Source organism: Balaenoptera physalus (genome assembly GCF_965194825.1).
Source record: "Balaenoptera physalus genome assembly, chromosome: 14".
In the NCBI taxonomy this organism is placed as follows: domain Eukaryota; kingdom Metazoa; phylum Chordata; class Mammalia; order Artiodactyla; family Balaenopteridae; genus Balaenoptera; species Balaenoptera physalus.
In genome coordinates this window covers 39,405,385-39,428,812 of record NC_138893.1, presented here as the reverse complement: position 1 = coordinate 39,428,812, position 23,428 = coordinate 39,405,385, and the positions used below count along the sequence as shown (strand labels likewise).

At 43.6% G+C, this 23,428-nt stretch overlaps 1 long non-coding RNA gene across 1 annotated transcript; it reads left to right on the top strand.

The window, feature by feature from the left end:
* Window positions 1-1,203: 1,203 nt before the first annotated feature.
* LOC309642189 lies at window positions 1,204-20,289 on the top strand. The gene is made up of 3 exons (XR_014253034.1): window positions 1,204-2,886; window positions 3,069-3,846; window positions 7,488-20,289. It is a non-coding gene; the product is annotated as an uncharacterized lncRNA (long non-coding RNA).
* The last annotated feature ends 3,139 nt before the right edge of the window (window positions 20,290-23,428 follow it).

Here is a 23,428-nt window from a genome sequence, read left to right as displayed (position 1 = left end):
AAAGGGGAGGCAGGACCAAGGGCCTTGTCTCACAAGCACTCCCAGCTTTTCTGTTCCAATCCCCCAAATGTGCTCTGCTTTAGCAAATGTGTTTTTCACCTGCTGCAGCCCGAGGAATCCGCTCTGGGCTCTCGCCTCCTCTTGGCATGCATATTTCCCTTCACTTCTGTCGCCTAAAGTAGTCTGGGGTGAGGGGAGGGTTGCAAGGTTTGGATTTTTAAAAATTCCTTCCCAGATTTGTTGTGTCTAATTTGGGCTGCAAATGGTTTTTGGTGTCAACGACTAACCACTGTTTGGTCTGCACAGCCACCTCTGTTGAACTTGGATGACAGCGAAAGCCCAGTTTCCCCAAATAAAGTCTAAATACATTTACACATTTATTCCCACATGCATCTTTATGTTTCTGCCTGTCTCACCACACCTCAGACACGTCCATGGATGGGAGCATCCTGGGAAGAAAACAAGCAGGTAATTTGACCCTTTACTGTAAACTTCATAAAAGAAAAAAAACAGCAAGTTGACCCAACGGATAGTGAGTACGGAAGATGCTTCAGAGCAAGGGTGTTAGAATGAGAACTTAGATTGCAATTTTGTTGTTTCCTTATGACCTAAAGGACAAATGATATCACTAGAGTGAAGAATGGGAAATAAAGTAGAGAGTAGAGAAAAATAAGTGAAAAGGTCACTTTTAAAAATTACCCCTCCCCCTGCTAAAAAAAAATCGAATTAGGATTCTTTACCAATATCAGAACCTTAAATATGTTTAATAGTCACCAAGTTATGAGACAGTTCTAACAACAGGTGATGCCAGGTTTTACTAATACTGATGATGACAGTTACCGTTGACTGAAAGCTCACTGTGTCCTAGGAACAGGGCTAAGGGCTCTCGCACTTTGACTCCTTTAATCTTTAGAACAACTCTGTAAGGTCGATGTGTTGTCCCCATTCGACAGGCGAGAAAACTGACAACGTTGTTAAGTAATATGTCCACAGTCCCAGAGGTGGAAAGAGATGGAGCTGGTATGCAGACCACACCACCCTGCAGCATAATCTGGGCCTGGACCCCAAGACAGATGCCCACCCCCCTCACCAGCTGGCCAGAGTAAGGATCTGGCAGACAGCCTGCCTCGGTCATGACGGGCCTGGGAACTGGCACACTGGAGAGTCTGAGAAGGCTAGAGGGAAACAAATATTGTATTTTTTTTTTTAATTTTATTTATTTATTTATCTATTTATTTTTGGCTGTGTTGGGTCTTCGTTTCTGTGCATGGGCTTTCTCTAGTTGCGGCGAGTGGGGGCCACTCTTCATCGCGGTGCGCGGGCCTCTCACTGTCGCGGCCTCTCTTGTAGCGGAGCACAAGCTCCAGACGCGCAGGCTCAGTAGTTGTGGCTCACGGGCCCAGCTGCTCCGCGGCATGCGGGATCTTCCCAGACCAGGGCTCGAACCCATGTCCCCTGCATTGGCAGGCAGACTCTCAACCACTGCGCCACCAGGGAAGCCCACAAATGGTGTATTTGACCCACAATTCCATTGCTAAAAATGACCCCCAGGGATGTACCATGGGAAGCCCACTGGCTCCCCTTCTATGAAACCCTTGATCTTCAGAGATTATCCCACTCTAGACCAATTGATAGAATAAGGCACTGCTTGGCAGATTTGATGATTTCCTCACCCTGAATATATGTGGCTGGGTGGGGGGACGCAAAGGGTACTCATTACCTGGCTGAGCTGACAAGGCCATACCAGAAGCAAGGCCAGGATTGAGAGGCAGAGTCAGAAGTGAGAGGAAGCCCCATCTTCTACTGCATCATATCTGAGGAGAATGGTGAGGATGAAATGGGGGTTTGAACCCCAAGGCACATGGCTGGAGAGAGACGAACATCATCAATGAACCCTGAGTCAGAACAGGGCAACTCTTTCTATGGTGACTGTCAAGTGTGGGCAGTTGCTGAAACAAGCTGGGAAAGACTGAAGGCTCAACTTTTGTATACCCCTGCCATGGGCATTGAGCACCTAAGGAGAGGCATTGGGCCAGGGACTGTGGGAGGGAGATACCAAAATGAACAAGGCAGGTTCTCTGCCTTCCAGCAGCCTACACAATTCCTCTGTTGCAAGGCAACTCTAACAGAGACTCAAAGTTCAGTGGGAGAAAGCAGATCATTCTAATGGTAAAGTGGGGAACTGTGCTCCCAGGGTCAGGGACCATGCATACTCACCTTTCCATCCCCCCATGTGGACCACAGGGTTGGGCCTTCATGGGCATTAAGTAAATGTCTGTTGAAGAATGACTGCCTCAGTCAATGATTGAATTTTTCTAGGGACTCTTAGAAAAACTTGGGAGAGAGGTAGAAATTGAATGTATGTGTTAAAATTAGACTTGCTGCTAGAAACAGATAACTGAATTAATAGTTGTAATAAATAAAGATTTCTTTTTCTGTTATGTAACATGAAGTCTAGAGGCTGACAATCCCATGGCAGCATGGCAGCTTCATGATCATCAGGGAGCCAGCCTCCTTCAATCCTTCTGCTCTTCCATCTTAAGCTCATGAATTCCACTCCCAAGACTGCCTCGTGGTAACAATATGGCTGCTGGAACTCCATTTATCACATCCATGTTCCAGGTAGAAGGAGAAAGGAGAGAAGGACAGCTTTCCCAGAAGACTCAGTTGACTTCCACTAATATTTCATTGGGCATTTGTAATTGCCAAGGAGACCAGGAAATTTTTTTTTTTTTTTTAAATCTGGGCTCATTGTCAATCTGGGTAAAGTCTTGTTTCTGATAGTAAGGAAGAAGGGAAGAACGGATAGTGGGTACACAAGAGCAGACTCTGTCTTGCAAAATTCAGCCTCTTTACGGAGAAGGAGAAGGAAAGGAATTCACCAAGGTAACTCCTGTCTCACACCTGTCCTGTGAGACACACAGCTGTGAGACATTCTTTATTGTGGCCTGATGATGTGACAAATACAATGCATGGGTGCCTGGGACACATAATTAGTTCCTTAGCTATTTAAATCCTACTGCCAAGGGCTTGGCTAATTGCATTGACTTCTCCTTCATTATTTGCAGCTGTTGAAAGTGCCTCTAAGAATGCTCAGCCTCTATTTCCTAATGAAGCTTCTGGTGAAAAATGGAATCTGACAGGTATGTGGACAGAAATGCCCTGCAGTGGCTGGCAGAGCTGGACGTGTTCACCAGGCAGATAGATGGACAGATAGGCAGATAATCTTGAGTAAACACCGAGTTTTACCCAACAGCAAACTGATCTCCTCTCAGTGACTCAAACAGCCTCTTAACAGCATGTTTGCCGACTTCTGCTGAACAGAATACTAGACTTTCTCACTTTTTTTAAGGCTACAAAAATTATAGCTACTGTATAAGACAAGTGCCAAATTTCCACTCATGTGTTTGTTCAGCTTTCTTTGCTTTTCCCCCAAACCCAAACCAAAGAGATGTTCTTGGTTTTCCCTAGATGGCAACCCAACAGCCAGCCCTGTGTTCTTAGATAAGGAGGGGTCCCTTGACACAGAGAGCATAATGAGGCTGGGATACTTTCCAGTTTTCTTTAGCCCAGGGCTGGGGAAACTGGATGGAGATTTCTCAAGAGGAGCAGCAGGAATGTGAATGGAAACCCTTGGAGTTCTCCTGCCCGTCGTTTGCCTCGAAGGACTGCTGAAGGGGCGGACCGCCTCCTGGTGAAACCTCAGCTTCTCCTAGGCATTAGGAAATGACCAGTCCTTGAAAGAGGCTGAGATTATCCAAAACCCCACATCTCGCCAATATTCCCATTGCCATAGAGAAAGACTCATAGAAAGGAGAGAATAAATTCTTCATATCATTCATGCTGGTAATTATGTACAAACATCTTCCTTTCTAGTTTCACTGTAAACTTTATACAAACAGAGAATATGTCTTTCTTGTTCTCTGTTCTAGCTCCCTGCTCAGAGCATAAGTAATGCTCAATAAGTATTAGTTTAAAGACCGTAGAGATAACGCTACCTAATTCTTTCTGGAACAATGTCTGATTTGGCTTCTTTCATCTCCTTTTTTTTTTTTTTTTTTTTTTGCCAGGCTTTTGACATATTTTGTTCTGGGCATTTTCTTTGTGTATTTTTTTAGTGATTGAAGTTATATTGTATATACAGTCAGCCCTCTGTATCTGTAAGTTCTGCAGCTATGGATTCAACCAACTGCAGGTTGAAATATTTTTTTAAAAATCCAGAAAGTTCCAAAAAGCAAAACTTGAATTTGTTGCATGCTGGCAACAATTTACATAGCATTTACATTGTTGTTTACAACTATTTTCATGGTATTTACATTGTATTAGATGTTATAAGTAATCTAGAGATGATTTAAAGTATACAGGAGGTTGTGGGTAGGTTATATACAAATACTGGGCCATTTTATATAAGGAACTTGAGTATCTGCAGATTTTTGTATCCATGGGGCATCCTGGAACTGTATACACAATTGTGTGTAATATAATACACAGAATAGTGAAATATAATGTGATACGCAATTATGTGTGATGCTTTGTCAAGTAGCATTATAGTATAAGCATGTTCCTGTATGTGTTTGTATAAGCTAAACTGCTATAATAAAGAGACTCAAAGATGCAGAGGCTTATCTTCGGATTTATTTATTCATAGGATTCATAAATCACAAGATTTATTCATCTCTTATTTTATAGTCTAAAGATAGGCTAGGGCAGGTAGACAGTTCTGTTCCACAAGGTCATCCAGGGAACAAACTGGACGAGCAACTCTCTCTTCTTTAACACATGGTCTCCATATCTTGGTCCCAGGTGGCTCCTCCAGTTTTCATCATTTCCAGGTCAGGGAGAAGAGAGAAAGAGAGCATGGAAGACAAGCAGCTTCTTCGTAAAACATGATTCAGTAGGTGTACCCTTCACTTGGGCTTACATCTCATTGGCCAAAGCTTAGACCATAACTATAACTAGCTGCAAGGGAGACTGGAAATTGTAGTCTCTAGTTGAACAATTATATGTAGAATCAGTGTTTCCAAATACCCAATGGATATGAATCTTCAGGGTTTACAAATGAGAAGTTGGAATTCCTGGGAATTCTTAGAAATTCCTGAAATCGTGTTATTCTTAAAGGACTTCCAACATTCTTCACAGTCTTTACTCATTACTATGGATATCTAACAATAATAGCTTAATAAATAAGAAATATTAAGTTTCATGAATTTACAAACAACTATAGCCTGTAGTAAATAATCAAACATTGGAAAATACCAGTGAACATTATTGGGTAATATTTAAATAATTTAACATTCAAATCTCAAGCAGGTAAAGCACTATATAGAATCACATGGCAAAATTGCCCATTTAAGGGCTTATTTTGCTCCCAAACTTATTTCTGAGAACATCATTAACAAGATACATATATATATAAAGTATACATGTACATAAACAATAATATTTATTTTATTTGCAAGAATGACTTGCTATTAGCAGCAGTCACAGCCACAAACACACACTTATAGCAGGACAAGAGCTACAAGTATGACTGATTAGATCATGACCAGTTCTCTCCTTTGTGTTCCTGTTCTGGTTCCCAGAAATGCCAACCTTAACCTGTTTGTGATTCTGCTCTAGCTTTTGACTTGACATTGGTGGCTTCAAACCAATAATGTCTCTATGTTGATTGTTAAGCTTCAATTCTTGCAGGAGGATTATTATACTTCTTCCCATTACTCCAATTTCTTTACTGATTATTTTTTTTTCAGAATTTGGAAAAACATAAAAATTTCCCAAGAAATACTGAAAAGGAATTCTCATGTGGAGAGTTTAGTCAGGATGAATGTGTATGTGTGTTGGGTTGGGGAAGTTCTACTACTAGAAGTCAGGAGAGGATGAATTTGGGGAGATATATCTGCTTAGGATCAGCTTCATAATTTCTGGGCTTGGTGCAAAATGAAAATATGGGCCCCCTTGTTCAAAACTTATTAAGAATTTCAAGATGGTGGCCATGGAGAATTAAACCAAGTGTGGAGCCCTTCCAAACACAGGCCCTGTTTCACTGCATAGGTCCCACACCCGTGAAACTGTCTCTGTCTCTGCTGTATCACGTTATTTTTAAATCTTTGTTAATATCATTTTAAATGGCTGCATAGTATTCCATTGTATGGATTTATCATAACTGATACAACGATTTCTATATGTTTGGAAATTTTGGTGGCTTTTGACTCAGCAATCTTTTCCACCGGTTTCACTTTTCATTCTATTCTTGGAATTGGTTTGGTCTCAGAATCTGTATGGAAATTTGGGGCATTCTCCCCAAGATATAGAGCCTTAGCTTTGACGTCCATTAGGAACTGCAGACCACTATTGAGGCATAGCCTCTTCCCCACAGGGTTCAAGTGTGAGCCAAGGTCAGACAGGCAGAAACCAGGACCAGATGTGAACTCTGGATGGGAGGGCAGCATGACTGTGAATAATACCAACAGGCAAACCAAGCCGAGGCTGGGTGAAAAGACACCGGCAAGGGCAGAATGGCAGGCCAGACAGATGTGGGCCTGTCCCCAGGGCTAGGACGAGGGATAAGCTCCCCTGGGGTGTCGCTCAAGCAAGGGCAGCTGTTGTCCTTGGCTTGGGGCTGTCTGGTTCTTCTCTAGTTCTTCAGTCAGCAAATCCCTGAGCTGATCTCCTGGACTTTAAAGAGCTATCTCTGTCCATTTTGGATGACGGTGTCTCTTATAAACCCTGGGCAGGCTGGGAGCCCTGATGTTAGGGGCTGGGAGAGGAGGGTGTGGGCTGGATGACCACCTCTCTGGGACTCCAGCATCTCCTGCAGGCCTCTCTGTGTGATGGTCAGCCTGCGACATTTTGTTCAGAGCAAATAAGCATGTCTTTCTTGGCTGACACATTTAGCAGGAACAGACCAGCATGATAAGAGTAAGAGGTTCTACAGTGTAGGGTGGGGAGAGGCACAGGAAGAGTTTCTCTGGGGCCGGTGACATCTCTGACACTCATTTATAACCTAAGCGATTTTAGGCGACACAGCCTTTCTGTGCTTCTGTTTCCCCATCTGTAAAGTGGTACCAATGACCCATTTCAGGGTTCGACACCCTTTTTCTGTAGAGGGCCACATAGCAAATATTTTAGACTTTGCAGGACATAGGGTTTTTGTCACAACTACTCTCTCTGTCCTTGTAGAGCAAAAGCAGCCACAGATGTAAATGAATGGCACTGGCTATAGTCAATACATTTGTATTTACAAAAATAGGTGTCTGACCATTGCTTGCCCACCCCTGACCTAACTCCTAAGATTGTCAGGAGAAGTAAACGAGACAAATGTGTGTAAAACACTTACTACAGGCCTCCCCATAACGGGAGTTACTCTCATGCAAAGTGGGGACAGCCAGGGAGGAGCGGGCTGGAGGGCTGTGAACAGCTCCTTGAGCTACGAGGACTGTCCCTCATTTGTTAACAAGATACCCAAAGGGTCCACTTTTTCTTCGTAGGAGCCGAAGTGCTGAAAGGAGGAATCTTGACATGCTTCTAAACAGACAGAAGGGCACACTTCTCTACACTCTTTGTAATGATTTTTGAAGGTGAACGCTTTCCAAGACATACTGACAGACACGTGGCTGCAACCATGAGAAGAGTCTCTGAGAATTCTCCAGCTCTTCTTTTCCACACTCTATGTTCTGAAAAGAACGTCTCCTTCCCAGTGTTGTCAGCTTGTTCCTCCAAGAAGAGCGTTCGGGGAGAATTCTCTCGAGCCTGGGACCCCTGGCTGAGCTGAAAAGGTTGGAGGTAGCTTAGAACGATGGGGACTCCAGGACTGAGACAGAAATTGACTCCTGCACGTGTTTTCATCATGGAATCTCCAGAAGAGGATGTCAAGATGCAGACCGTGACTCTACTCCAGGGTAGGACCTAGGAATCGGTCATTAAATAATAATGTAAATACTAATAATAATTTAAATGAAAGGTCCCCAGGTGATGCTGCTTCTTGGTCAAGCATCTGCTTAGCTTTCGGCCAGCCTCCCGGCTGCGCTTAACTACCCTGCGATATTCCAAAACCCGCTCTCCCACAGCGGGAGAAAACCCCAAGCCCCGCAGCTGCCCGATTTGCCTCCTTTTTCCCTTGTCCACTCGCTACATTAGCCAGGAGGCAGAGGGCTTGGAAGGCACACTAATACCTGCCCCACGTTCCAAGGAGGAAATGATTTCACACTGGCTCGGCCACTGGGGGTGCTGGAGCCTGAGTGCTCAGCCTCTGGGCTCAGGAGAGCCTCCGGCCAGGAGGATTTCAGGGTTTCCAAGTCAATGCCGAAGGCTCAGACGCCGGGAAAGGTATTGATTTTTCTTGCGATGAGAACTCAAGTGTATCTGTTCAGTGTCTTTCAGAACCCAAGCCTTGCCTGATTTTATTTTTGTTTTGTTTTGTTTTTTGTTCGTTTGTTCTGAGAAGAAAAAGCTGCACTGACTAAAGCCAAGTCGTGGTGTTTTATTGTTTGGTGGCTCCTGGGGTCAAGTTGGTCACATCCCTCTATCAAATACATTGATTCTTCAACAGGTATAGATGAGCATCTACTGTGTGGCAGGGTGGGCACTGGAGGGCTTTGAGAGAAGCATGAGACCGTGTAGCTCCTGAGACGTCTCGCTCCTGGAGTCCACAGTCCACTGGGCCACTGAGGGGCCTCTCAGTCCTAATCCCACTTCTACACTAAGAAACCAATCACAGACAAAAGTATTTTAAGGGGACTTGGGCTAAGTGCTCAATAAAGCAGATTTGTTGTCTGGCCTTGATACTTTACTTCCTGCACCCAATTCGTGCCTCATTCCCAGTGAGCAAGTCTTTTACCCTCTCATTCATTGAGTGCCTGCCCTGTTACATGGTGCTAAGTGCTTTACACCTGTTATCTGATTTGCTCTTCCCACAACCATAGCAGGTAAGACCCATGTTGCTTATATAATGGATGAGGAAACTGAGGCTCAAGAGAGATGTGTTGCCTGGGGGTTTTTTTGTTGTTGTTGTTGTTTAATTTATTATTTTTTTATTTTTGGCCGTGTTGGGTCTTTGTTGCTGCGCGTGGGCTTTTCTCTGGTTGCGGTGAGTGGGGGCTACTCTTCGTTGTGGTGCGTGGGCTTCTCACTGCGGTGGCTTCTCTTGTTGCAGAACACGGGCTCTAGGAGTGCGGGCTTCAGTAGTTGTGGTGCACGGGCTCAGTAGTTGTGGCTGGCGGGCTCTAGAACTCAGGCTCAGTAGTTGTGGCGCACGGGCTTAGTTGCTCCACGGCACGTGGGATCTTCCCGGACCAGGGCTCGAACCCGTGTCCCCTGCATCGGCAGGTGGATTCTTAACCACTGCGCCACCAGGGAAGCCCTGTTGTCTGGGTTTTGAAGCCAGGTTGTCTGACATGGAAGCTTGGGCTCCTTACCCTTGTCCTAAATGAACGCCTACCTTGTACTGTAGCTTCTGCAACTACATCTAATTGTGCTCCCAGAGCAAGATCTCATCTGCTCCTTTAGGGCCTCAACCCCAGTCTTTAAAAATCAAGCATCCTTCCACCATCATGCCTTTTATGGGGAAATGGGACACTCATATCCAAAAGCACCAGCTGTGTGACTAGAAAACCACTTTTTTCCTTCCCGGTCACCTGTCTTTCTGGGGAAGCACGAAGTCACTCTAAACTAGCAGTTCCCAAAATACGGCCCCTGCCCCAGCAGCACCAGCAGCCCTTAGGAACTCAGAAATGCAGATTCTGGGGCCCCACCTTGTCCTACGGAATCAGAATCTAGGCTCAGGAATTGCATTTTAACAAGTTCTCCACGTAACTTTGATTCACACTGAAGTTTGAGAACCACTGGCCTGGACTTGATGCTCAGACGTGCTTCAATACTAACAATGTACACTTTTCACAGACTGTAGCTCTGTGAGGTGTATTAACAAAAAACCGAAAAAGGGTAGTGGGCAGGGGCACTTCTGTGTTCAGAATTTGGAAACATTGTATATTCTCTTCTCCTCTTGGAAATTCATGAAGATGCATGATGCCAGCCTATTCAAGACCAGGAAGAGTCCCGGAGTCAAAAGCCCTGTTGCACATCACTGAACTGGCCTTTCCTAAACTTATTTTAAATTTTATTTTATTTATTTATTTTTAAAAGAAATACCTTTTAGTTTGAGTAAACAAAGCCCCAAGGGACAGCCCTGTGGGAATGGAGCCCCCTGGAGTTGTGCATCACTGCAGCCTGGACTTATAGCCAAATCTGGAATTAATGAGGGGCTTAAGAACTAAAATATTTCCATTGTCCAGAAATAACTTAGAATTAAGGGGTTTGGGGGAGTCTAGAGAGAGGGTTTCCAAGATATTTAACTCTTTGAAACTGCATGGAAAATATTTCAGGATGAACTTTGCCAATTGTAACTATTCCAATACATGAAATTTCATTGAATATAGTCATATTTCTGCTCCTTTAAACCTAGCTCATTGTGCATTTTCAAAGCATTTGATGAGAACACTTTGTATTTAGGTCACATCTTTCAGCCTCAAGTCTCAAGAATCTACTAGAGAGATGATTGGCAAGAAATTCCCCAACATGGTGGTCGCCTCCCTATAGTGGGATCGTGAGTTTCTACCAGTAGCAGGAAATTTGGTGACTCTGAAGTTACCGGCAAACTGTTGAAGATGGCATCAGAGCTAATCAGTGCACAGAGGAACCAGCCTGGACAACATGACTGAAGCCTTCATATTCCCATGAGTTAATTTAAGAAAAATAAAAGGAATAGATATTCCTTGTTCTCTTTGCAGTGCCCTAGAACTTCACATTTCATCAGGGGATGCTTGCTTGCTACCTTCAGGCCCCAGTCATGCCTGAGAAGTGCCCCAAATTACTTTGCATTAGATGCTGGTTCCAGATTCAGCAGGGAACCAGAAATGTTAGACACATATAAAAGTTGGGCCTAGGGAGAAGGTGAGAAGGGCCAGCTTTGAGTTCCCTTCTGCTTGGCAGGTGACTTCTTTTTGCTCTTATTTTCAGATAAAGTTTATTATTTTCTCCCTTATGAGAAGAATACATTCTTATTATAGAAAATTTGGTGAAAAGAGAAATGCAAGAAGCAAAGAAACCCTCATTACCCAAAGAACATCACTATTAACAATTTGGTATACTTCCCTCCAGTCTTTTTTCTATGCATTTTAGAAAATGGAATTAGGGTCAAGCTGTGTGTACAATCCTGATTCCAGTACAACCCAGGCATGATCTCATGTTTTTTTCAAATCCTGCTTAAACAAATGAGACCATACACTCCTAGAGGGTAAGAACGGGGTCTGTCTTTCTCATCATAGTGACCTGGTAGACAGTAATATTACTGAACAAAATAACAACGGGGAGTATTTCATAGAGTGGGTATACCAGAATTTGTTTAACCCTCCCTCTGATGTAGACATTAAAGTTGCCTCTAATTTTTCAGTTATAGGTCGTGATGCAATTCTGATGTGCTTATTTGTTTTTCTATATTAGGATTATTATCTGTAACAGATATTGTCAGCATCCCATCCCTAGGTCTTTCCCAGGGGTACCTGAAGACTCTCCCTGGACTGTCTGCTGGATTCCTACGTCACCTGCCTGAACTTATTCTCTGGCCATGGGGGCGTGCTTGTCCTACATGCAGGTAGAATAGCCTGGATGTGTCAGCCTTGATGTCCCTAAGCAACCCTCCACAAATGGGGATGGGAATTTCAGCTTCCTTGCTCCTCAGGGTGGCCAATGAAAGGTGTGTTCTGCACAGTCTGTCAGATAGTCCCCACAGGGTTGAGCGCTAGCTACCCACAGTGGCTAGCTTATTAGCATATCCATCACATTGGCTCTCCTCTTGTGAAAATGGAGTCAGGAAGCCAGAAGGGGAAGTACTCATGTGGTACCACTCAATGTCAATTACAAGAATTGTCAATTACAGACCCCAACAGGAAAAGATGTACATTGCACCTCCTACAAGACAGCAACTCCTACCTCAGCAACTCAGCCAATGAGAAACCATCATCAACCCTAAACTCTCACTTTTCTCCAACAGACTTTTTTTTTTTTTTCAAAACAACCCCTCCCAACTTCCTCCTTTTTCTCTACAAAAAAGCATTCTTCTCCTTTGTTTGTTGGACTTGTCTATGGCTTTTGTGATAGCTTGCTTGTCCCAAATTTCAATTCCTCTGCTATTCCTGAATAAACCCGTTTTTACTGGTAAAATAACTGTTTTATTTTTAAGGTCAACATTCTCATCCCTGTTTTCCACAATCCCCACTCCTTCACCATGCTTCCCGGGATAACATCCCAGGAAACCACCCACTTGCACCAAATCCTTATCTCAGGCTCTGCTTCTGGGAGACTCCAAGCTAAGTCATTAACTTTGGATAGAATCTCAGCAGCAGAATTACTGAGTCAAACCAGATGACTTCTTTAAAGATCCAGGATACATATTGATGGGCAAGTCATTTCCATGTAGGGGTTTTCAGAGCTTTTACCAATGCTCAATTTTAGTCTAAGAATTTTGACAACAAACTGGACATTAAGGAAAAAGAGGAAAAGCAGTCAAAGCATGCCCCTGCAGGGCTGGCGCTGTACAATTGTCAAGCAGCTTCATTTGAGTTTGTTCTTCTGCTGTTCACTTTTCTCTGTTGTTTGCCTTGCTTCATTTTCTTCTGTATTCCTGGACAGAGGCCAGTGGTTACAGAGTTTTCTCTTTTGTCTCTACAAATAGGAAAGGAGGGGGAATTGAAGGCAGCAGAGAAAAGAACCTGGGAGAAAGGATGAGTGAGACCTTCCTTTGGAATATTTTAGCCTTGGTTCTCTGAAACAACCAGAGTTTGGTATTTTCAGGGGAAATGAATAGAAACAGACTGTGCTTTAAGAGGTTTTTGCCATTATTAAACCCCTGCAATGTATGAGAAGTATGCACAGTTGTGTTCAAAAATAAAACTACATGTTTGGGGATTGTCATAGTGACCCAGAAAGCACAGCTTCTCCAGGGAAACAGAGGAATGAAGTTTCCTACCAGCTTTACTGCTGAGGCCATGACTGCGCATGCAAAGAGAACGGAGGCTGTTCCCTGAAAATGAAGGGCAAATCACTCTCTTTTTCCCAAGACTGACTGGATATTCCAAGAAAACATGGTCAACCTTAGTTGGATGGACATTGGAGATAGAAATTTGAGGAGTGTTAGCACTCACCGTTGGTGTCCAGGTGAGGAGCCCCTTTCTGCCCAGTTTTTACACATGAACTTTACTGGAGTTTTTGTTGTTCTTTTTGTTTTTTACAGAATAAAGGGAAGGATGCCTTGCTCAATGTCAGTTTAAAGGCATTTATTAAATTGAATATGTCCTCCCTCCAACCAGAAAATGTCAGATGCCTCCCAATTGTCCTAGGTTCATACAGCCTTTTTTAAAACTCCTCAAACAATTCTCCCCTCTGGAGACCTCTAGCTTACTCATAAATCCATGTGGGGGGAAAGAGAATCACACAGTACCCACAAACTTGATGCCCAGCTGCCTGCAGGAACAACTTTAGCAGAGTTCCAAGTTTGGCTGATGAGGGAATACCTGGTGTTGAGGGGGAGTACCCCAGGTAGCTGAAACTTTCCTATGCTTATTAAAATAGATTTCCTTTTCCTTCTGGGCACACAGCTAAACAACACATCTCGGCCTCCCTGGCAGTTAGGTGGGACCCTGTGTATGGCAAAGTGACATATACAACACTTCCAGGCCTGGCTCCTGACCCTTGTGCCATTCTCCACACTCCGTCTTTCTGCCATTCTTACAGCTGGATGTGCAGGACTCCAAGACTCCAGAGGATGGGGGGAATAACAAGACTGTAGAAGCCCAGCCCCTGAGTCACGGCTAGGGGGTGACCTGCCCCAGAGAACTGCTGATCAGGGACAACAACAGGGGACATCACACGAGTGGGAAATCATCTTTCATTCTGTCAACCCAATGGACCTGTTTGTTACGGCAGTTAATCTACCCTGACTAATACATCCTGCAAATGCTGGGTTGCCTCCTGGCATGTGTTATTTCACCTGGATGGCAGAGATAGTTATGCCGCTTGTCCTGCCGAGTCTCACCCAGGCTACTCACAGGAAGCAGCATTTATCACAAAACAGTTATAAGAGGAGGTGAATAGCATGTGATCAACACTCGTACTATATACCACGAGAGCACAAAAGCTCAGCCAAGGTGGGAGGGATGCCAGGCAATGAGACATGAAAAGAGCAGAGATGTGCAGCTGACAGATGTGTAACTCACAGAACCAAATGTAGTATCAGCCGGCTTCTGCCTAGCATTGCACTTAGGAAGCATCAGTCTGGCACCCAAAAGCAGCTCAGAAGCAGTTCAGATCCACACTGCAGTCCCTTAAGAAACCACATCACAACGCAAAGCAAAACTTCTTAAAATTCTTTTTTCCCCCATCTCTCTGTGATATGGTTCACACATGCATGGCAGCTGCTTCCCAAGCCTCTGTCCTCCTCTATGCCAAACTCATCCCCCTAAAACCTCTTCCTAAACCCATCCCAAGTGTGGTCCCTCTCACCTCCCCCATCTCCCCCTTCCTTTTTAGAGCTGCTCTTTTGTCACCCCACTCTCTAGCTCTCTAAACTGAGCCAGGCTTTCTGCCATTCCTGGCCTGAACATTTCCTGTTACAGCTCATAGACTCAATTGATAAGTTGATCATAGACCCAAAAAAGCCCATAAACAAAAACAGAATTCTTAGAGGTAGCCTAGGGAAAGGGATTGTGAATACAATAATAATAATATTATAATTACTATTATTATTATTACTACTATAAACAGATTGTCAACTCCACTACTTATGAGTGAGATGACCTTAGGTAAATTCTTTACATCTCTCAACCTCAGTTTTCTCACCTGTAAAATGGGGTTTGTAGACCTTCACAGGATTCTCGTGGGGAGTGAATGAGATGTGGCATGTGAAAGCAGCTAACACACAGCTGGCAGTACGCAATGTGGTTTGTCCTGTCCTCCCTGAACTTGCAGCTCCTTTGATCTCTGTGAGGAGAATCAGAGGTGTGGGTCCAGCCCAAAGGCACAAAGGGTGGTAAACTGAGACCCCAGCAATCAGCAACCATGTGTGTTGATGCCAGCTGCTCTGGATCTCACTCCAGAGTTTCCTGGTCAACTTTCAAGTGACCTTGAAGGGAAAACTGCTTTTCCCCATGCCTCCAGCTGAACATTTCCACCACAGGGGAAACGTGCCCACACTTTGTCCCCCAGGGCTGGTTGTGAAGGTTAATGAATTGGTATTTGTGAAGTGCTTTGAGATCCGTGGCTGAAAGGCCCTATGAAGTCAAAAGCTTTCGGATGATTATTAAATTGCTTTGCCTGAGGTCAGACAGCCCAGGACTAGGGGACCCAGAAAGGGAAGTCTGTTCCCTTTCTTCCAGCCCCCTGCTAGAACAACGAAGACCACAACCCGTTCTTGTTAAGATAAGCCTGTCCCTCTGTGGGTGGATGTCTTCAGGCCTTCACATCCTGTCTCCTTTATCCCCGGCACCCTGGTTAGGACCAGACTTGGGCTCCTCACCAGCCCCGCTCATCAGAATGCCAAACAGCACCCCCTGCTCATGGGGAGAGCTCTGGGTTGCAGTGTTTTTAAAAGCTCAGGGAAGCTGTTGTGTGAGGCAGCAAGAGTCACACTTGACCCTGAGGGTCTTCTTGAGAAAGAAGGGACAGTCTTTCCTGTGCCAGCGGGGCATCCAAACTCAGGAGGATCTCTGCCCTGGCTGAACTTGGGGCCTGTATTCCACACCACCAGCAATTTGCTATGCCCCATTTTCTTTTCTCTCTTTTTTTTTTTTTCCTTTTGCATCCAACCAGCCTAGCAGTCACAATATTTGTTTTACAAACATCTCCTCCATACCTTTGTCTTTTCCTTTCCCATGTTGGCAGCTGTATAGACACCTCATTACAATTCAGACACCTGTCACTTTTGGATGTCATTGTGGCTGTTACCACACTGATTAGTTAAGATGAAGAAAAAAACTACAGTGTCATATAAATAAAAAATTAGAGACTGTCACGTCGTGTAAAAAGGGCCCACCTTCCAACACCAGATCTCGGCAAAGCCTCATTCCTTTTTTCCTGGGTATCCCAGCTAAAGGGGATGCTTATCGTGTCTCGTTTTAGTGATCAAGTGGTTAATGATTTAATGAACTAGGAAAAAAAAAATCTCATTTGTTGCTTCCCTTGGACTTGGAAAAAATTTCAAAGAGCTGATTTTCTGTGTACCTCAGTCCAATATTGCTACCTGCTGGGATACGAACACAGCCTCTAAATAAATTGCTAGTGGCCTTAGGCGGGTGGAAGAGTCTCTCTTTGATCCTGCTCGAGAGGATGAAGTCAAATGTTCAATCAATCAATCACATTCATAACTTGCAGCTACAATCGGGCTGACAACAGCCTATTATTTATTTTTAAAATCATATATTTCATTATTGCAAAACACATAGGCTCTCACGAGGGGGAAGAGACTAAATTATTGATAGGCCGTACAGATGACGGAGTTTGTTGCTTCTGACATGCTTGTCACTAACTATTGTCAGGAAGAATTTACTAAGATGTAGAGTCAGGAAAGTTGGCCAGGAATGTATGTCGTGCCAAAGCAGAGATGGCGAGAGGAAACTCTAATGGCTTCTCTCTCTCTTATTGAGTTCTTGCAGGTAAAAGGCAGCTGAAGGCAGAACAGGTTTCTATTGGAAAGCAAGACTGGAAAAGCCCCCAGTTTGATTGCTACAGAGCAGGAGATTTGATTCTCAAAATAACCATGCGTCTGGGAAATGAATTTTTGCTGGTGTCTGTGCATTCCTGGAAATAACAGTCGTAACTCTCCAGAATTCCCACATGGACCGGGGCCAGGCATATTTATTCTGTATTTTGTGTCGGGGGCTGGGGGTGGAAGTGACGTGCAGATGCAGACCGAAGAAGAAGGCGTGAAGGAGGCTGGCTTCGGGCTCCGATGGTGGGAGAAGAGGGGGCGCCCTCCTCACTCCGTCTCTACCCTGCTCCCCGAGTGGCAGGGAATTAGCAATGGAGGCGCCCTCCCTATGGACCTGCGATTGAACTTCTCTAATGAGCTTGGAGAAGGAAGAGCACTCTTTTCTGTGCGCGTCTTTCTTTTCTGTTGTCACGGGCCCGGGAGGCCGTGGCGAGCTGTGAGCCTTGACGGCGCTTAGAGTCGCCACCAGCCCCCTCGTCTGAACAGCGAAGGGTTGGACTGGAAGGTCTCCCTGCATTGTCACCTGGCTGTCACCTCCACAATAAGGAGAAAGTGGCTCCTGGATTTGCTGGAAGAAAGAGCCCCTGGACCATAGGAATGGAAGATGTTTTATTAAGGGAACTTAAATGTTCACTCATACAGATCAAATCCTATTAGAACAAATGCCATTATATTTGAACAAAAACAGCTGTGGAACTGAAGACTTCTCATGCCCACCCACCCCCGCTTTATACCCCCTGGAACACCAGTACAATGTAAGTAAAATGCAAGCTTCCGTGGAGGTCCAGTTGAGATTGGACATGTACTCCTAATTTTTTCGCTAATTCCAAGATGATCTCCCAGTGGCAGGATGGAGAGAGACAGTGCTACGTATGTGCCCTAGAACCAAAGTTTTCTCAAGGCAGAATGGCCCTTCTGGATCAACTCATACAACCTCTCCCTTCCCTATTTCACAGATGAATAAACAGAAGCAGAGAAATTGGAATCAGACAGCCAGTTTGTGTCAGATGGGGGACCAGACCCCAGGCCTCCAACCCCTTCCCTAAGTGAACTATTAACAGAACTTAAGTCAGAAAAGAGGTGTCAGGGAAGGGTAAGCTGGGACGAAATAAGAGAGTGGCATGGACTTATATATACTACCAAATGTAAAATAGATAGCTAGTGGGAAGCAGTCGCATAGCACAGGGAGATCAGCTCTGTGCTTTGCGACCACCTAGAGGGGTGGGATAGGGAGGGTGGGAGGGAGACACAAGAGGGAGGAGATATGGGGATATATGTATATGTATAGCTGATTCACTTTGTTATAAAGCAGAAACTAACACACCATTGTAAAGCAATTATACTCCAATAAAGATGTTAAAACAAAAAACAAAACGGTAAGAAAAAAAAAAAGAAAAGAGGTGTCTCTTCCCAGTGAAGTGCTCAATCCACTACATTATACCGCCTTCTGGTGTAACATTCCAATCCTTGTTCGTTTGGTTTTAAGACAGTAAACTCCATTTAGAACCCAAACAACTAAAAAACTCACTTAATCACATGTGTTTTCACAATGCTAACCCCTGACAATGAGTAGAAAGGTTATATAGGAGAAGGATTTGGAAGGAAATTCTGAATCCATCAGAAGATGCTGGATCAATCTTCCAGGAGTTGGGAGCCCTCTCTTCCAGCTCGGGGCTGCTGCTTCCTTTGTGTGTCACTCCTGGCTGACACGGCCCCCTCTGGGGCACAGATTTCTGTCCACGATGTGAGAAGTGGTCTACAGGTGCTTCAAGTCAACTTCTAGCTCCAAAATTCTACGTAAAATTCTATGTAAAATCCTCTTCAGTAGCAGTTTCCTTTCATTTTTTGAACATTTTGCAGCGTAATTCAGCACATGTGGAAACTGAATGGACCAAAGCAATCAATGCACCAGAATAAACCATTCCTTATCATCTTCATGATTTGGTAGAAATAACTCTTCACTTGGAACAAGGAAACCTGACTTTGCTGAACTTGATGAGTCATGAAATCCCTCTGCACTTCAGTTTTCCTATCTGTAAAAGGGGGATATTTACTCCTTTTGTACCCACCCAGCTGGGGCAGATTGCAATGAGGATCTAAATCGATTACCTCAGTGAGAGGATGGAAAAAAGAAGCTGAAAGTGCACTCCAGATGTTGAGCAGTAGTATGATTTGGTGGTGGGAATTTACTAGAGATGAGAGAGCTTGCTGCAAATATAAGATTACATTTTTAATTACCTTCAGATGTTGACCTATGTAAATAAGCCCGTTTTGCTTCTTTGGGAGGGGGTAGAAGAAAAGGATGGGATGGAACTTCCTGGCAGTGGTTTTTTTTTGCCGCATTTTCAAGGAAAATCTTTAGGAGGGGGACAAACCAGCTGCTTTCTGCAAAGCTGGTGTGGGAGAGAGATGCGGAAGAGCCTGCCTCTTCTTCTCTTTTTTCATCCTTTTCTGTTTTCTGGGTTGCAAGGTGCATTTGTCCACTAACAGCACCCTGGCAACTGCCCTTTGACAAAGTCCATAAGCAATCGGGTCACTTCCTGTGTGTGGCTCTTTTCTTTTGAAGCCTGTTTTCTGCACAATTTGGTGAGAATTGCCACCGCAAAGAGTGCTAGAGTACCTGCATAGGGTTGGGTTGTGGCATGCCAGACAGATGGCTTTTTTCCCCTGGCAAGATAAGACTATATTAAGTATGATTTTATGAATAGTCTCTCTCCCAGCCTTGGCCCCCTTGGAGGCTCCCATGATTGGTCAGTTGTATGATTACAATGGGCACTAATATACCTGGAAACTAAGGAGGAGCAGGTGTAACTTACAAAGCCCCTGGTGATAAAAGTTAGGGGTAAACACAATGAGATAAAAACACTTTATCATTCCAAAAGGACAAAGGAATTACTTCTTGAAAAATGAGCGACTTAGGAAAACAGTTAAACAGGGGAACAGAAATAAAACAGAAATGCTTCCAGCTTTTTACCAGTTTGGGGAGCACAGGCAAATTTGAATTAACCCTGTGTGGACCACGGTGTAGTCAGCAGAGGGCAGTCACTAACTCATCCTGTAGAGATGCTATAAACACTAGGATTTCAGTGATTGATTCTCAATGCAGGAAATTTTCAAGTGTGGAAGTCAAACGAGGTCCTTTTTCTAGACCCCAAATATCTTCTAGACCTCAAGAAACACCCCCAACCTACACCCTGATACAAAGGCTCATTAAAAGGCTTTTTTTTTTTTTCCAAATGACTCAGCAGCTGTACCCCAAGACTGGAACTCATCTTCAGCCTGTGGCTCTTCTCTCTAGGACTAGTCAGCCAGGAATGTTCAACAAAGTCAGGATGGCTGTATAATAATGTGAGTGAGATGCAGCTTGGCCACACAGAGGCAACACAAGCCCCAGAAGGAACTTCCTGGAAGGAGGGTGATGGGAGAAGAAGGAAGACACACGGGTGAGGGAGAATTGCTTGTTTCCAGAGGACAGCTTGCTCTGGTGTCAGGCACGAAGAACCGGACTTTTCATTTGTTTGCTTTCTAAAGACTGGCTTGCTTCCCATGATTTTGGAGTGACTGCGGAACCAGGTGGGTCTGGGGTAGGCCTTCCCAATGATTTTGGAGTGACTGCGGAACCAGGTGGGTCTGGGGTAGGCCAGCTGCTGCCCTACTCTTTCCCGCTGGAGCATCTGGCCACATGCACCAGGACATGCCCAGCCTTAGTCTAGGATAGACCCTCCACACACCCAAGGCGTTTCATGTCCAGGAGGCAAATGGTTCTGTGGCAGATAAGTTCATTTGGTTTGATCGCTGAGCCATTGAGTCCTGAGCCCAAGTTCAATGATCTTAGACTTGTCCACAAGACTCTGTGTGGTCTGGCCCTTATTGGTTTCATGTCCTACCATTCTACTACTTGCTCACTCTCATCCAGATACACGGCCTCCGTGCCATTCCTCAAACAGGTCTAGCTCTTGCCCCAAGACCTGCCCATTCCCTCATCCCTCTGCCTCGAACACTGTCCCCCAGATATCTCCATGGCTCCCACTCACTTGTGTCAGGTCTCTGCTCAAAGATACCTTCTTGGTCAAGCTGTCCCTGAATACCCTGTATAGAGTAGCAACAAGCTCCCCTCCCCTAGCCTCACTCCCTTCCCTTGAGAGATTTTTCTACAAAGCATTTACTGCCAGGTGACTCATTGTATTCACTTGTTTCCTTGTTTATTGTCTGTCTGCCTGCCCTCCCCCACCACCACCACCAATGAAGAAGATCCACGAGACAGGGGACTTGGCTTCATTCATGCTGCAGCCTCAGAACCTAGCATGATGCTTGGTGCTAAAAAAAAATATTGAATTGAATTTGAATTCAAACCTGTACATAGACAAGTCCAAATCTCCTCTCAAGCCACATTGTAAGGCAGCCCTTGAAGACAGGCAGACAGGTGCCCTTGGGGGATGTATAAGAGTACCAGCCCCTTCTTTGCTACTAAGAAAACTACATACATGGCCCATGGATGGTACTGAAGGACATGATTACATATTAAAAGTAGAAGATGCAGATGACACAGTCATTGCCCACTATCAGCTGGCTGAGAATAACCTTCAAAGTAAGTTTCCATATATGTGTTATTTTCACTTTTGATCTAGCCTAGCAGAAAGTGGTTTCCAGATTTTTGGCAGAATATCAATAATTTCCCTGGATTCCACTTACCCAAGTTGTCAGAGAAGAAAGGATGTTGTTTGACAGAAATAGACTAGAATAGGTGCCTCAGTCCCTGTCTTTCCCTTGAAATCTGAATCATAGTGGCACCTAAAGTGAGTCTCTTGTAGATGGTATATTGTTGGATCATGTTCTTTTTAATCCATTCTGCCTATTCCTGCCATTTGATTAGAGAGTTTAATTCATTTTCTTTTCATGTAGTTACTGATAAGGAAGGGCTTACTCTTTTCATTTTGCTGTTTCTTCTATATGTCATACCTTTTTTTTTTGTCTTCAATTTCACCATTACTACCTTCTTTTGTGTTAGATATTTTATATGATACTATTGTAATTTCCTTGTTTCTTTTGCCATATACTTATATTTTCTTAGTGGTTGCCCTGGATATTACAATTAACATCTTAATTTATAACAGTCTAGTTCAGATTAATACCAACTTAGTTTCAATAGTGTTCAAAACTGCTCCTGTGAACACTGCTCCCTCTTCATGTGGTCATTGTCACAAATTCATTACATCTTTATGCTTTGTGTGCCCATCAACATAGATTTATAATTATTGTTTTAGGAAGCTGTCTTTTAAATCATATAGGAAAAGAGTTACCAACCAAAAAGAGACTAATACTGTGTTTTATATTTATCTATGTAGTTACCTTGAACAATGTTCTTTATTTCTTTGGGTGAATTTGAGTTATTTCTAAAAGACATTTCAGCCTGAAAGACTCCCTTTAGCATTTCTTGTAAGGAAGATCTACTAGCTACTAATTCTCTCCATTGTTGTTCATCTGGGAATGTCTTAATTTCTCCTTTATATTTGAAGAATAATTTTGAAAGATATAGAATTCTTGGTTGGTGGTTTTTTTCCTTTCAGCATTTTGAATATGTCATCCCACTGCTTTCTGGCCTCCATGGTTTCTGAAGAGAAATTAGCTATTAATCTTATCGAGGATCACTTGAACATGACAAGTCACATCTCTCTTGCTACTTTCAAGATACCCTCTTTGCCTTAGATTATACACACAGTTTGATTATACTTTATCTCTGTGTGAATCTTTTTGAATTTATCCTTCCTGGAGTTTGGTGAGCTTCTTGGATATATAGATCCATGTTTTCATCAAAACTGAGAAAATGTGAGCCATTATTTCTTCAAACATTCCTTCTACTTCCCTTTCTCTCTCTTCATTCCTGGAACTCCCATTATGCATATGTTGGTATTCTTGATGGTATCCTACAGGTCACTTAGGCTGTTAATTTTTCTTCCTTCTTTTTTTCTTTCTGCACCGCAGACTGGATAATCTCAATTAATCCATTTGCACATTTGCTGATTCTTTCTTCTGTCTGCTTAAATGTGCTATTGAGCCTACCTAGTGAAATTTTAATTTCTGTTTTGTAATTTTCAACTCCAGCATTTACATTTGATTCCTTATTATAATTTCTATCTCTTAATCGATATTCTCTATTTGGTGATACATCATTCTCATGATTTTCTTTAGATTTTGGAACATATTTAAAATATTTGATATGAAATCTTGGTCTAGTAAGTCCAACATCTAGGTTTTCTCAGGAATAGTTTCTATTGATTACTTTTCTTTCTGTGCATGGGCCATACATTTTGTTTCTCATAATTTTTTGTTGTTGTTGAAAACTGGACATTTTGAACATTATAATGTGGCAATTCTGGAAATTAGATTCTCTTCCTTCACACAGTTTGTTGTTGTTTTGTAATTGTTTGTTTAATGACTTTTCTGGACTAATTTTGTAAAGACTGTATTCTTTGTCATTTGTGATCACTGAAGTCTTTGTTCCATTGGCCTAGTATCAGCCAGAGTGTAGAAAGGGATTTCTTTAAATGTCTAGAACAACAACAAAAACTCTCAGTCTTTGTAGATGAGCTCTGGTACCTCTTGGGGCATGCCTTCCACAGTGAGGCAAGCAGCTGACAACTCTGCCTTAGCTTTTTCTTCTTGTTTGTGCAA